Genomic DNA, 15,017 nt, shown 5'->3' with positions numbered 1-15,017 from the left:
TCTGCTCTGAGAAGAAATAGAAGAGAGCTTGCTGCCTATAAAAGTCCAAAGTAACAACTAGTCTTTGGCACACCCTGCAGGTGACTCAACTTCACCCACGCCACGTTTCCGGAATTTGAATCTGATGTTTGTATCTTGGTGAGGATGAGCCCACTGCTTCCGTTTCTGAATTCTCAAACCCAGTTTCCCCTCAATTGTGTCTCATGCTTCTTATGAGCATATAGTTTGGTTCTTCAAGTTTTCCCTAACTTCCTTTTTGCTACGTGGTTCATGGAGCTATATGCTCTTCTATAGTTATTTATTTTTAGGAAAGAGGGGGAAAACTTACATAACAAGTGGGAACTTTTGCTAAAAGCAGAAAGTGATAGAAACTCTAAAAAAGGTTTCAAGATTCCTGGAGAAATTAAAAAAAAAATAGGGTAGACATCTTTCTGGATGAGGCATTATTTATCAGGATATCAAAGCCCATGGGATGGCCTCTCCACATCCTTCCTGGTGTGGTGACCCTGTGAATTGCTTGAGTCATCACTACCATCACTGACACTTAGCACACCAGTGAGGTAAAAAATGGTGACAGTCTGATTCCAGGCTGTTACTCTCTCTTGCTCATTACCTAGTTGAATCGTTGTCCCTGTTCACCACTTGCTCTGGATCCTGAGTTCAAAACTGTATGAAACACAATGGTATCCAGGCAGAGCTGCAGACCAGGTGAACTCTAGTAGATGATTTCATGTCACTCATAAAATGGGGGGGCTTGGAATGGACTATCTCCTAGATCCATGACATCCCTGGAATGTATGTTTCATGAGTCTAAATAAGTCAATTAGGAAGATCAACACCCTGCCCAAAATAACCACAATCCAGTCTAAGAAAGCTTATGTTTTATAATGCAACTCAAGCCCCCACTTAAAGAGAAAAATGGATGGATGGATGGATGGACTGATGGTGTTATGGTTTGGATATGAGACAAAAGCTCACATGTGAGACAGTGCAAGAAGGCTCAGAGGAGAAATGATTGGACTGTAAGAGTCTTAACCCAATCAGTGATTTAATCCCCTGATAGGAATTAACTGAGTGGTAACTGAAGTGGGTAGGGTGTGGCTGGAGGAGGTGGGAATTGGGGTGTGGCTTTGGGTATATATTTGTATCTGGCGAGTGGATGCTCTCTCCGCTTTCTGATTATCATGATGTGAGCTGCTTCCCTCTTCCACATTGTTCTGCCATGATGTTCAGCCTCACCTTGAACCTAGAGGAATGGACTCCACTGTCTATAGATTGAGACTTCTGAAACTGTGAGCCCTTAAATAAACTTTTCCTCCTCTACAATTGTTCTGGTTGGGTCTTTTGGTCACAGTGGCAAAATAGCTGACTAAAATGTATGTATGTATGTATGGATGGATGGATGGATGATGGACAGATAAAAGGAGACAGGAGAAAGATTGAGAACGTGGAGTAGCCAAGAGCATAGGCTTGGGAGGCAGGTTTCCAAGGTCTCTGTACCTTAGTTCCTTTCCCAGTTATTTCTTTGTTCTTCATTTATATTCTTTTTCTGAATAGTTCAGGGAACTATATGCTGTTCAATGATTATTGTTTATTATATTTTATTTCATTTTTTGGTACTGGCAATTGAACCCAGGGCCTTGTGCGTGCTAGAAAGGTGCTCTTCCACTGAGCTATGTCCCCAGCCCTTTTTATTTTATTTTGAGACAGGACCTCACTAAGTTGCTGAGGCTGGCTTCAAACTTGCAAACCTCCCTGAGAGCTGTAGTTACTACAGACCTATAGTGACATCTGACTATTTATTTTTTTAAATGGAGGAAAAATGAACTTAAATTATAACAGGATGAAACCCTATAAAGTAAGACAATAATAATACTTGTTTTAGTCAGTTTTGTCACTGTGACCAATTCACCTGACAAGAACAACTTAAAGGAGTAAAAGTGTATTTGGGGCTCACGGTTTCAGAGGTCTCAGTCCATAGACAGCCGACTCCATTCCTCCAGGCTCAAGGTGAGACAGAACAGTGAAGGAAGGGCCCAGTGAACGAAGGGTTCAGCTCCTGATAGGGTCAGGAAGGAGAGATAGAGAGGGAGAGATAGGTAGATAGATAGATAGATGGATGGATGGATGGATGGGAAGGGGTTATAGGGAAGATGCACCCTTCCAAAGCATGCGCCCAATGACCTTCTTCCTCCAGCCATACCTCACCTGCCTAGGATTGCAACCCAGTCAGTCCATTCAAACTAGGATGGACTGATTAGGTTACAGCTCTCATAATCTAATCATTTCACCTCTGAATAGGCCTGCATTAACAGGAGCTTTGGGGGGACACCTCATATCCTATATAAACACCCCATGCAGTTGTTCCAAGAATAGAAACAAAGTAGATAATCTATGTATAAAAACACTTAGCACACTGCTCAGTAATAATAGTTATTAATGTTGCTATCAACTACATATGTAATTTAGACTCCGACTCCCCACCCCCATATGAGGACTACATTAATCATAGCCTGCACCTAATTCCTCAAGCTGAAACAGTGGAGTGTTCCTCCAATTTGCAGACCCTCCTGCAGCCCACCTCCACCCAATTCTGTACTATCTACATCTGTGTGTGCTGCATTAGGACCTCCCCACAACAACCCCCTCACTATCCCTCCAGATTCAAAGCCCAGGCCTTTGACTGAGTCACTTGGGAAATGAAGTGACTTAACAGTATTTTGTTGTTTTCTGAGTTTTTTACTGAAGGTTGGGATGGGGGATGCCAAGGGACCTGTCACAACGACATGGCTCCCCTACACTGCCCTTCCTTTCTTCTCTCTTTCCATGCCAACTTGTCCCACAACCAGGAAATCCTTCTCACCTTCACCCACACTTGAAACCCTTTATCATCTGAGCCTTGGCCCAAGAGACTTTTCCAAAAATTCCTCATACATGAATACAGTTGACTGAGTGGAAACAGCAGTACCTCCTCACTGTCATTCTTGAAAGGGGGCAGGGAGCTGTGACACAAATTACCTGTGGCGTCCACACCTCCTCCAGCTCCCATCATGCTCTTCCTGAATGGTTGGGCAGATTCTGAGAGGCCAGCTCCTTGGGTGTGGAAAGATGTTTGTCATCTCCTCTCAGTGACTCTCCTGCCCCATCCTTTAGACACAGACTCCTCTGTATCAGCAGAGGCCCCAGGTGGGTCTTTGTGGGCTAAGGAAGATATCATTTGTTTGCAGTTAGTTCAAATACAGCATCATTAGCCTTTTGGCACCGTTAGAGCTCCAACCTCTGCCTTCTAGGGAGTCAGGAACCATCCTGTGCTTCTGACCCAGCTGCCTGGGAAGGAGCAACATCCAGTTGGTCCCCTGCCCTGCCAAGTGTCTGCTCTGTTCACTTCTGTCCAAGAAGAGGTCAGAATAGCTGCCCAGGTTTTGTCGCTGTTCTGCCTCATGGTGCTGGGACAGCCACCGGGGCTGTTGCACCCTCCTCTCCAGACCTAACGTCCAGAAGGCCAGAACAATGTTCTCTATTGGGGAAATTTCTCATCAAATCTTCCCTCTGTGCTCTATTCCTCAGCTGTCTGCTCGATGCGCAAAAAGTGTCTCGTACCCTTAGTCCAAACACAGACCCCCGTGGGGGACCTGCATGGGTTCACCAAAGTAGTCAGTCCATCAAGTCATGTAAATGTTACCTCCGGACTTCTCCCAGTCTCTCTCTCTCCCAGATGATTGTTCTCTTCACATCACCTCAGCCTGCTTCCATTTCTGTCTCCACCCAGCAACCACAAGGATATTTGCATCTATAGTGCATTACCTTTCCTGTAAGAAAAGGGGATATGAGAAAAAAAATATGGGAGTAAACCAAAACCAAATGTGATCAGTTCCCTACAATGGAGGAGAAGGGAAGCAGTGGGAAGAAAGTGGGGGGTCGGGGGTGGGCATAGAGAGAAGGGATCAGGGAGAACTACCTGTGTGTACCTTTTTATATGGTTCAAATCTGAAAGCCCTAGTAATGTTTTGCATACTCATTAAATAAGTAAATAAGCAAACAACTACCTGACATGTGCGTATAAGGAGAAGGGGAATCCAGAGAGTAACAAATCAACCTGTGTTAAGAATGAATGTCATCAGCCGGACACCATTGGCATATGCCTGTAATCTCAGTGAATCTGGAGGCTGAAGCAGGAGGATCCCAAATTCAAGGCCAAACTCTGGCCAATCTAGCAAGACCCTATTTCAAAACAAAAACAAAAACAAAATAAGGACTGTGGATATAGCTCAATGCTAGAGCACTCCTGGGTTTAATCCTCAGTACTACAAAAAAGAATTAAAAAAAAAAAAAAAGAAAATAGTGAATGACATCATCATACCAAAGGGGGTGGGAAAGAAAAGAGCAAATTTAAGTAATTTGGAGGGGGAAAAAAACATATTTTAAATGCATGCTTTAAAAAAAAGACATTCTATTTCATAAATGTTTCCACATGTACAGTTCAACAATTCTAAAACCACATTATGAGTATTACAAGAATAAGTAAGCAACTCTGTCATGGACAAAGAGAACTAGATTTATTACTTTAGGGGAAGAGAGTTATAAATTCAAAAGTGGAGACTGGACTGAACCCTCTAATACTGAACTGGAATCAGAGACATCTATCTATATGAACTCAATGGTTAGTTAGGTAATAGACAGTTAGATGATTGATAGATAAACATGGACAAAGATACTGGTGTGTATGTATATCTGTACTTTTCTTTCCTAGCTCTGTCCTCTTTCTGAGAGAGTCTGGGGGTAACGAAACCCCAGAAGGAATGAGCATACCTGGTACACAGGCCTTGATTTTCAATAGCATTTTCTACAAAAAGAAACTAGAAGTCTTTGGAGAATTACGTGGCCAGCCCAGAAAAAGACAAGATAGGCCTGAAATATCTTGTGATACCTAAAAGTAAGAAAATACTCAAAAAATAATGACAACATTTCAAAAGGACATAAAAACCAACACAAAGTTCTCTTGGTCAAATAAGGGAGAAGCTGATCAGTGAGATAACTGGCAGTTACGGATTATACTCCTTGGAATGAAAATAAATATTCATGGTTCCATACTGATGTAAATAAATAATTGAATAAATAACTAAATCAGGGAGAAGCAATAGTTATTCTGTACAAAACAATTCCAATAAAGGCAGAATGAATGACAGAGATAGAAGGATCACAGTTTGGCAAGCATCACAGTAATAATCATTGCAGGCAAGATTATGAATGGACATTGAAATGAACAGAAGAAAATATGATGAGATGTTGGCATCGTCTCAAAATCTCTCTCTCTACAAAATTCTTATTTATTACAGAGGGAAAAATGGAACTTTTGTAATGAAACAAACCTGGCAGACACAGTTGGACCAAGTGACCAAAGTTAACATCGCCAATTACAACCCATATGGACATCATGTACCTCCTATTACAGTGCGTAAAATTGCTTCAGTGAATTTCTTTCCAAAACTGCACAGCCTGACCTTAAATATGAGGAAACAACAGATAAACACTAAGAGTTGGTTCTTTAAAAAATGGGGGTCTTAAAAGATAAAGAAAGCCTTGAGGAATAATCACACATTGGAGAGGACAGTTAAATGCAAAGTAGCATCCTGGGTTGGATCTTGCACCAGAAAAGGACATTCCAATTTAATTTTTGCCGCAGTCTGGCTGGGCACAAATGCCGCAGTCTGGCTGGGCACACGATCACGAGCCACCACACAGCTTGTAGATTCAAACAGCAACTCTTTATTCCCGAACTCACACCAGCCATCTACAATCACGTTCTGGGGAAATCCACGTTCTCTTCCCAAATCCACCTTCTCTCCCAAATTCACCTCCACTGGGCTTCTATCTCCAAAATATACTGTCTGAATCCCGTGAGAACTCAAGGGGAACTCAGGCAGCAGGATACGCCCTATTCCCAGCAGGAATAATCTTAAACCTTAAACCTGGAACCTAAACTGGGAACGCCCTAAACAAGATTATCTTAAAACCGGGAACACCCTAATCTGCCTTGGTCCTTGAGCAAGGTCAAGTACATTCAATGTCACTGCAACATGGGGTACGCTGGCAAGGAAATTGTCATACTTACTTGGCTAATGGCTCCCAGCATCTCCCCCCTTCTGATTAATTAAACAACAAGCAATGTGGCTTAAGGACCGTGCCTGGTAGGTTGTCCAATTCAACATATGGTTCTTACCCGTCATCGGAAAACTGACCTTTAGGCGTCAGCCTCCTGTCTTAGGTTGATACCACTGCAATTGAATCATACCCGTCACTGACTACCGGTCCAGCATACAGCCATACTTGTGGATAGGTCTATGCACCAGTGGGGGGGTGAGGTTCTTTGCCTCACCTCTGTTGGCCCCCAAATTTGGCCTTGGTGCCAGTGGGGGAGTGAGGTTAATGTGGCTTAAGGACCGTGCCTGGTAGGTTGTCCAATTCAACATATGGTTCTTACCCGTCATCGGAAAACTGACCTTTAGGCGTCAGCCTCCTGTCTTAGGTTGATACCACTGCAATTGGATCATACCCGTCACTGACTACCGGTCCAGCATAAGCCATTGGCCCCCAAATTTTAGACCATCACTAGCAGAAGGGAGGAGGATACAGAAATGCCACGACACCAAGCCAATTGACGGCTCCTTGGGAAAAATTGCATCACTGGTGACACCATCAGCAAAGATATGTCAGCACTACCACAACTAACATGGGGTGCACTGGCAAGGAAATAAAAATTACATCACTGGTTAATCACTGTCGCAGATGTAAGAATGGCCAAGCTGGAGCTCTGGATATCAGCTGTTATGGATTTGAGTCAAATCATCTTCTTTTCCATCTGTAGAAACTGTTTTAGTTAATCTCTCTGGAATCCAAATGGGCTGCTGTTCTCCCTGTGGAAAAACACAAACAGACCCCCGACTCCAGACAATCACTGGGTCAGGACCTTTGCATTGTCCTGTTAGAATATCTTTCCAAAGTACTTTAGGCTTATGTACATTTTTTGGATACATATGCCTTTCCGCAGCACTAAGTCCTGATGAATCCAAATTTAAAAAGTTTAGAGTAAAAGGCGTTATTTTAAGTTTATCTTTGGGGGATATATACCCCTTTCCAATTCCCTCTTTTTTGCTTTAATAAGTATATGTCTGTATCTAATAGTTGTCTTAGCTTTTTGCATTTTCTATCTGTAATACCTTACTTGATATTTTCAACCATTTTTTATCTTATTTCTATCTTCTAGTTTTTTTCTAAGGTTTGTATATTTACCCTTAGTTGCTTAATTTCCTCCTAGTTTTTTTTTTCTTCCTATTTTGTGGGTTTAAAATTCTTGTCTTCCTACATTTTTTATCTTTCTACATCTTCTTTATCTTTATTCTTTTTAACTTTCTATACTTCTATCTTTAAAGTTTTTCACTTTAAATTTTTAATCTTCTTTATCTAAATATCTTTTATCCTATTATCTTCCGATTTTTTTTAAAGTAATGCCTTTAAGATTAAGCTTCTTTCCTCCATCATGAAGGCATTTTAACCATCTTCAATTTAACCTTTTAAAGCCTTTTACTTATCATCTATACTGTACTTTTAAATGTACTTTTTCATCACCTACAGCTTCACTCTTTTAAAAGAGGCTTAGATTTTGTTTAAATCGCTTCAATGTTAGTTTACATGGCTGCCCTTCAACCAAAGGCTTCTTTTTTTAACTCCATTGAGAAGCTTTGTCTCAATCTGCCATGTACAAATACCTTTTTCTTCTTTCTTCCTTTCTCAAGCTTTTAAAGTAAGTCTAGTTTCCTCAAATTCTTTTTAAATGGCATTTACAACTTTTTACTTTACCACACAGAGATTATCTCATCTAGAAACATTTCTTTTTCCTTTAACCTTTTATATTAAAATATATTTCCACATCTTGAATCTTTTTCTATCTCTTTTTTAACCGTTAACCCTTTTTATAAATTCACATTTTGAAACAACTCATAAAATTTCTGATTTAGACAGATTACTCCACTTTAATAAGATGAAAGACTTTCATGTTTTTTATACTACAATACTATAATTGAAACCCAACTGAAAATTTTTTTACTTTGTATATAAATTACACATGATAGAATCTTAACACTTAGTAACCTTGTTTTAGCAAAGACACAGACACAAAGCAATATTAAACCTTTTTCCATTTACCAATTTATGAAAACACACATAATGTTTAAATATATTACCTTATGGAACTTAATAAGTAAAGAGTACTTGATTTCATATTTAGTGGCTGATATTTTAACACTTTAGCTTTGTAAATTAATCAGATGTCTGTAAAAACCAAGATCTTAGACAAGTGTAGTAAACAGAACTAGCCATCTCTTTCTTGTTGAAGAAAAATCCTTCTACAGGATACCATGATGGTCCCATTGATATACTTAATAACTTGTCTTTAAAAAGCCATGGGCTACATTTTTGTATTGTATCAACATATGCCCTAATTGTTCTTGGTCTTACTGGGGTGCCTTCTTCCTCTAACAATTTCTCTTGCTCGGAGGCGAACAACTTCAAACCTTGAGTCAACCATTTTCCCCAGTTTGCCTGAGAAAGTTCTAGGAACAGGCAACTTGAAATAAAAACAAAATAAATCAAAACAGGAACACATTGTTTTTTGAATTGATCACCCATTCTCTCGCCTTCCCTCAGGGGTGAGCAATTTCACTTACCTCCAAGCTTTAGAAGTTCCCCGTACGGGCCACCAAATGCCGCAGTCTGGCTGGGCACAAATGCCGCAGTCTGGCTGGGCACACGATCACGAGCCACCACACAGCTTGTAGATTCAAACAGCAACTCTTTATTCCCGAACTCACACCAGCCATCTACAATCACGTTCTGGGGAAATCCACGTTCTCTTCCCAAATCCACCTTCTCTCCCAAATTCACCTCCACTGGGCTTCTATCTCCAAAATATACTGTCTGAATCCCGTGAGAACTCAAGGGGAACTCAGGCAGCAGGATACGCCCTATTCCCAGCAGGAATAATCTTAAACCTTAAACCTGGAACCTAAACTGGGAACGCCCTAAACAAGATTATCTTAAAACCGGGAACACCCTAATCTGCCTTGGTCCTTGAGCAAGGTCAAGTACATTCAATGTCACTGCAACATGGGGTACGCTGGCAAGGAAATTGTCATACTTACTTGGCTAATGGCTCCCAGCAAATTTTGATAAGTGTGACATGCAAGAATTTGGGAAAGATGGGTAAAGATTATGTGGGAACTCTTCGTACTATTTTGGCAACATTCAGTAAGTTCCAAAATTATTGCAAAATGAAAATATTATTTTTTCCCCAAATCTGAATTCCCCACTGTTCTAAGGATATAGACAGGGAAAAAAATTTTTTTTCAGTGCTGGGTATAAAACCCAGTGCCTTGTGCATGCCAGTGAGCTGCACCAGCTGCAGACCAAAATATTAAGCATGGACTCCAACATTTCTAGATTCTGACAAAGGCAGCCCTAGTTCATCACTGTAGTATTCCACCTCTCCCCATCTGTGCAGTAGTTACTGCTTCAGTTCATAGAATTAATCTCTTCTCCAAAGAGCATTTGTGATAATTATGTCATTCACATGTGTTTTTCCATAAGCTACACTCCAGGGTTTTGGAGACCAGGTCTCATTGTATGCCACACACATTGCACAGTGCTCAGCATGCAGTAAGCACTCAATGAACACTTGTTGAATGAATGAGCGATTTAATGGGGGTGCAGTGTGCCACAAATGTCCATCGTTTTTATAGCTCAAACAGAAGTTTTAAGCTATAGAAAGGACACTTCCTATTCACTGAGTCTCAGGTACACCTTTAAAATTTTTTTTTTCATATGCCCAACTCATATTGGGACCTGCCTGTGGTCTTCTTGGTAGTTAGGTTTGGTAGAGCAAATGTACCAACAGCATTGTCTCTATCCAGGACCTGGGATTGTGTAAAGTAAGCTCCTCACGGGAGGTGGAGGACCTCCTTGCCCCAACTCTGCAGGACCACACTTTAGTGTCTTCAGAGGTAGAAGAGAACAGTTTAAGACATCTTAAGGAGGAAAAGAAAGAGAAGTTCTTGGAGAAGTCTGAACTCCAATTTCACAACCAAGTCTGATATCGCTCACAATGAAAAATAAACAATAAACAAACCAAACAAAAAAACTTAAAACCTTTCTTAACCCCATTTTCTTGAGAGCATGGTTGTTCAATAGATCTTTCTGCAAAGATAAGAACATGCTGAATCTGCTCTGCCCAGGTAAGTAGCCACTAGTTACCGGTAGCTATCAAGCCTTTGAAATGTGGCCAGTGTGATGAAGGAACTGAATTTTTAACTTTGCTTCATTTTGGTTCATTTAAGTTGTGGCTGGTGGTTGTGGTGCTGGACAATCCTGCTCTAGAGCTCTGGCCATCTCTCTGTTCCTCTTCTGAAAATGTTCCTTGAAATAGTCACAACTTCTCCTTTCTCACCTCAACCTTATTTTTCCTCCTTCTTTGAAACATGCATCTATTCCCTCCATTCCCCCAGACTACGCTTTCAAAATCATCCGTGATGCCTATGCTAACAGATCCAATCGTCCTCTTTGCCCTCAGCAGTGTTTGACACAGTGGACAACTCCCCATTTTTGAGATGCTGACTCCTCTTGGCTCCTGGGTATTTGTGTGCTCCTTGTTCGTCTCATTTGCCAGCTTCTCCTCTTGGGCCCTGGGACTCCCTCCTGTGCCCCCTTCTCCCACTTGTCCCTCAAAGCACAATAAAGTTGTCCCAGCTTTGGGATTCCGCCTTGACTATTCCTTCTACTGAAATTCCCTTCCCATCATCTTTACCTAGTTAGCTCCTTCTCATCCTTCAAGTCTCAGACCTTCAGAGAGACCTTTCTGCATGCTCAATCTAAGGGAAATTCCACTCTTTTTCTTCACAGCATAAACCTTGAATTCTCTGCATGCACTCACCACTATCTAATCTCTTCTTGTTTATTGGTTTGCTTGTTTTATTTACTTTCTCTTTCCCTCAATCAAACTGCAAACTTCATGAGCGTAAGGACTTTGTCCATCTTGTGGAAGAGTTCTTGCACATAGCAAGCACTCAGCAAATATTTGCTTAATAAATATATGAAAGGACTCTTATGAAATACAGGAGAGAGATATTTTGAAAGCTAAGGGGGAAAAGGCTTTGCAGAAGAGGACAGAGGGACATGATCAACTGTTTCAAATACTGAAGGCACATCAAATATGATGACTTAAATATATCCATGGAATTTGGGAATTAAGGGGTCACTAGTAATCTCAGTAAAAGCAATCTCAGTGGAGGATTAAATGTGGAAACCTAACTTTAGCAGACTGTGGAGTCGATAGTAGCGGAGACAGTGAGTATAACTTTAAACTTAGCTAGAAAGGGACCAAACAAGTAAAGGATATTGACAAAAGATAACTAAGGGCCCAGGAGGGGTTTTTATCATTTGCTTTAGGATGGAATAAGATTTGAGCATGATCATATGCTAGGAGCCAAGTGAACAAAAATGAATTCTTGGGAAAAGGGTCATCACCTTCTCCTTGAGGCCAGGAGAGAAGAGGAAACATGTGGTAGGGGTTGGGGACAACCTTTTGGGTGGAGGGTGCTTCCTCTTAATGGATCACATTTTTCTCTTAATTTGGAGACTGAGAGCAAGGGAGGTAGGGTCAGGGTATGGAGCTTGATAAGATAAAAGGTTTAGAATAGTCATGGTGGTTAGAGATAAGAAATAGTTAATTTGGAACGATGACCGCCCCCCCACCCAGCAAAAAATGGATGTTGATACTGAAGTCCCAAATGAGATCAGAGGCCACCTGTATGTTTTTCAGGATTTAGAAGATACAAGCAAAGGAAGGTCAGGTGCATTCATGTCTAAGGGAGTCCTTGTTATCTCCATCTCTGGTACTTTGACTGAGGCCCCCTCACTCAACATTTATAGCTACCAAATCATAACATCCCCAGAAGAAAAAAATTGTTCCCAGAAATTCCCTCATTTTCTATATAACTAATAGAAATCCACAGCTCTTTCAGCCCTCCTTGCTCATTTCCAGAACCTTCCAGCATCCTGACAGTACCTGAAGGAGATGTCAGTACTTGAAGGATACTCAAAGACAAGTTTTAGATGTACCCTCAAAGCACTGAGGAGTGTCCTATGCTGATGAGGTAGAAAAGCCATGCTGTGGAAAGGGTCTGGGGTCAGGAAGTGCTATCCCTGCCTCCAGTGTCACCCCAGGCCCTTGCCATGGGGTGGGAGGCTGTGGACATACGTTTCAACTGGGGCAGGAGGTGGAAGGAGTACCGAGAGAAATGCTGAGGATGTGACGAAGTTGCTAGTAGACATGGCGGGGTGTGGAGGAAGGAGCTGCTTGGAGTGCGGGGCGTGGAGGGCCTCCCGCTGGGCTAGCTCCTTTCTAGGTGAAATCAGTGCCAAATGACTCTGAGCCTGCGCAGGAGAACACAGGCTGGGAGTTGGGGATGTGGGGCGGGGCGGTGGGGAGAAGAGAGTATTAACTCAGTTCAAAAACCCTTTGCCCTTACCGGAATAGGCAATACCATTAAGGCTTGGAGCAATCCAACGAAGCTTGTTTTGTACCAGCTGCTGTAGTCAAGACAAACTTGAAGGTTTGGATGTTGGTCTAGCGCTGCTTATGTCCAGTCCCGAGAGAGAGAGAGGGAGAGGAGAGGGAGAGAACTCCTTCCCAGCGCTGGGAGACCCCCACCCCAATACCTTCTTTAGGAACTCTCCCCCCCCCCTTTTTTTTCCCTCCTGATTTAGTATCTCCTCCACACAGGCCTTTCAAACACTATCCTTGGGAGAGGTGTGGCTAGAATCAGTGTTTGACAAACATTTAAAGAACAGGGTGTGTTGTACTCTGACTTTGAGTAGAATGAACAGAGCTCCTGAGCAAATGGGGGAGACACAGATATGTCCTTGGAAAGTAACCTGACCCGGAGATGGGAGCCCACATGGGAAAAGTGCCCCGGGAAGCTGAGGAGGGCGAATGAGAACAATCCAGGGTGCTTAGTCCAGGGTGCTTAGTCGCTGGAGGGATGAGGGATGGAGTGTTGATGGGGCTGAGCAAAGGAAGGTCAACTCCCTTTTGAAAAATAAAGAGATCAACTTGAGTAGCAAGGGAAAAGATTTCTTTAATTGGCTTCATTCTAGAAGAGAAGAAGCAAGAGATGTAAAAACCCCTCATGCCTTAGACAGGAAGCCCTGAGCAAACGCATCCTATGGGTCTGTCCTTAGAGGTGGACCCCCTTTCTTCTTTCTGCACCAGTGCATTCAGAGGGCACAAACTGAAACTGGAGACTCTTTGAGGCCTCCCACCTCTGGAAGGGTCTGGGCAGGAAGGAACAACAAGCTAATGTTTAACTCAGGAGACAAAAGGCCCTTTGACAGGACCCTGACCTTGGCACACTCTTCCTGTCTCGCATATGAGCTTGGATTCCATTCAGGGAAAGCAAGGGCAGGTAGCTGTGGTGAGGAAGGGACCCCTTATCCTGTTGAAAGAATGTGGTTGGAGAATGAGGGTGTTATTTAGATTTTCACCTCTTATCAGGCTTTCTGTTAATGCCCTCAGATAAAGTCCTTTCACACCCAGCAGTTTTGTACATGACTCTGAAAGAGGTGGGGCTGGGGCCAGGTGAGCTAGTGAAGAGAAAATAAGGACTTGCATGGACACTGGAGATCCGAACACATATGTAGGATCAAGAGCTTGCCTCAATTAGAGTTCCTGAGCCCATGATCTAGATAATTCTAGAATAGCAATTTTACAAGATTCCCAATTTTCTCTGAATAATCAGTTCCATGGTGGGCTTTAGTTCTTAAGCTAAAAGGTAGGAGAGAGGCTGAGCAGCTCACAGGAAAATGGTAGTGCTGGGAAAGATCAACTGGCTTGCTTGAGAGGTGGGGCACAGTATGCTGAGAATGAGGGGAGGAGACCTCCATGCAGGGTCTGGGGAGAGCTGGCAAGGGGCACAGCAATGAGGGGGCCAGCCCCAGTGTGGAGCCTGCAGGGTACACCTCACACTATTCAACAATCACCTTCCCTGAGGGCTCTGGAACCCTTCTGAAAGCTTCAGAGCAAGCTTCCCTTCCTTTTCGCTCCTGTTGTATGCACCTGCCCACCTAGGATATTCTTGGGTTAGCCAGAACCCTGTCTCCAGGAGAGATCCACCTCCTCATAGGGAAGTCAGCAGGGCCAATTCTGGGCCCTTAACAGCAATGCTGCACCCAGAGTGTCATTAGAGCCCATGTGGAAGAAAATCCTCCAGAGCACAGTTAGCATACACCTATATTCCCTTCCAACTCAGTGAAGGAGAGATGTGCCACAGGACTTCAGCAGGAAATGGTCAGCCAAAAGTCACTTTGATTTAGGAACAGGTGTTCAAAAATGGTCTTTGGAAGGGGGAGAGAGTATGCTTGCCAATTAGCAGTCATTTGGGTGCCTTGGAGTTTACCAACAGGGGTGGAGAGGAAGCCTTAGAGCTAAAGTTGTGTACGTCCGAGCAAGAACCGCTGGAAACAAAAGCATGCAAGGGCTGGAGTGGGAAATTCAAAGTGGAGTCATATAGGAACACATGGACTCGCCCCTTTCTTGGCTCTTTGGTGTTGGGACTTGCATGGCTCCCCTCCACTCTGGATGCAAAGAATCAAGGACTCTGGCCCTTGGGAATGAAGGAAGAAGAGGGTCAATGAGACCTGATACCTGGGGCAGGGAGAAGAAAATGAAGCATCAGCTGAGGAGGAGGAAGGGTTCCTTTTAGCCCTCTCCCTGACTGAAGAGGGAAGGGAGTAGGAGAGTGAGTGAACAGAGGGGTGAAGGGAATAAACAGGGGCTCCACAAGGCTGGGCCAGAAGAGGGTTCTACTCTGGCTCAACCATGCTTTCAGCAGGATTTGAGGCTGGCAGGTAACTTCGTGTCCCCTATCCCGTAGGGCTGAATGTGAAGAAGGGACATGGCAGGTGCTCCC

General features: G+C 42.9%; 1 long non-coding RNA gene across 1 annotated transcript; it reads right to left on the bottom strand.

Moving 5' to 3' along the window:
* Nucleotides 1–926: 926 nt before the first annotated feature.
* On the bottom strand, nucleotides 927–10,997 carry LOC124097612 (uncharacterized). Its single transcript, XR_006853297.2, has 4 exons — nucleotides 10,856–10,997; nucleotides 3,683–3,809; nucleotides 3,019–3,201; nucleotides 927–2,059 (listed from the first exon to the last, which is right to left on the bottom strand). It is a non-coding gene; the product is annotated as an uncharacterized LOC124097612 (long non-coding RNA).
* Between the last annotated feature and the right edge of the window lie 4,020 nt (nucleotides 10,998–15,017).

Source organism: Marmota monax, unplaced genomic scaffold (genome assembly GCF_021218885.2).
Source record: "Marmota monax isolate L192 unplaced genomic scaffold, Marmota_monax_Labrador192_F-V1.1 WCK01_AAM20220418_F8-fsc00105, whole genome shotgun sequence".
In the NCBI taxonomy this organism is placed as follows: Eukaryota; Metazoa; Chordata; class Mammalia; order Rodentia; family Sciuridae; genus Marmota; species Marmota monax.
This window is presented reverse-complemented; position numbering and strand designations above follow the sequence as displayed.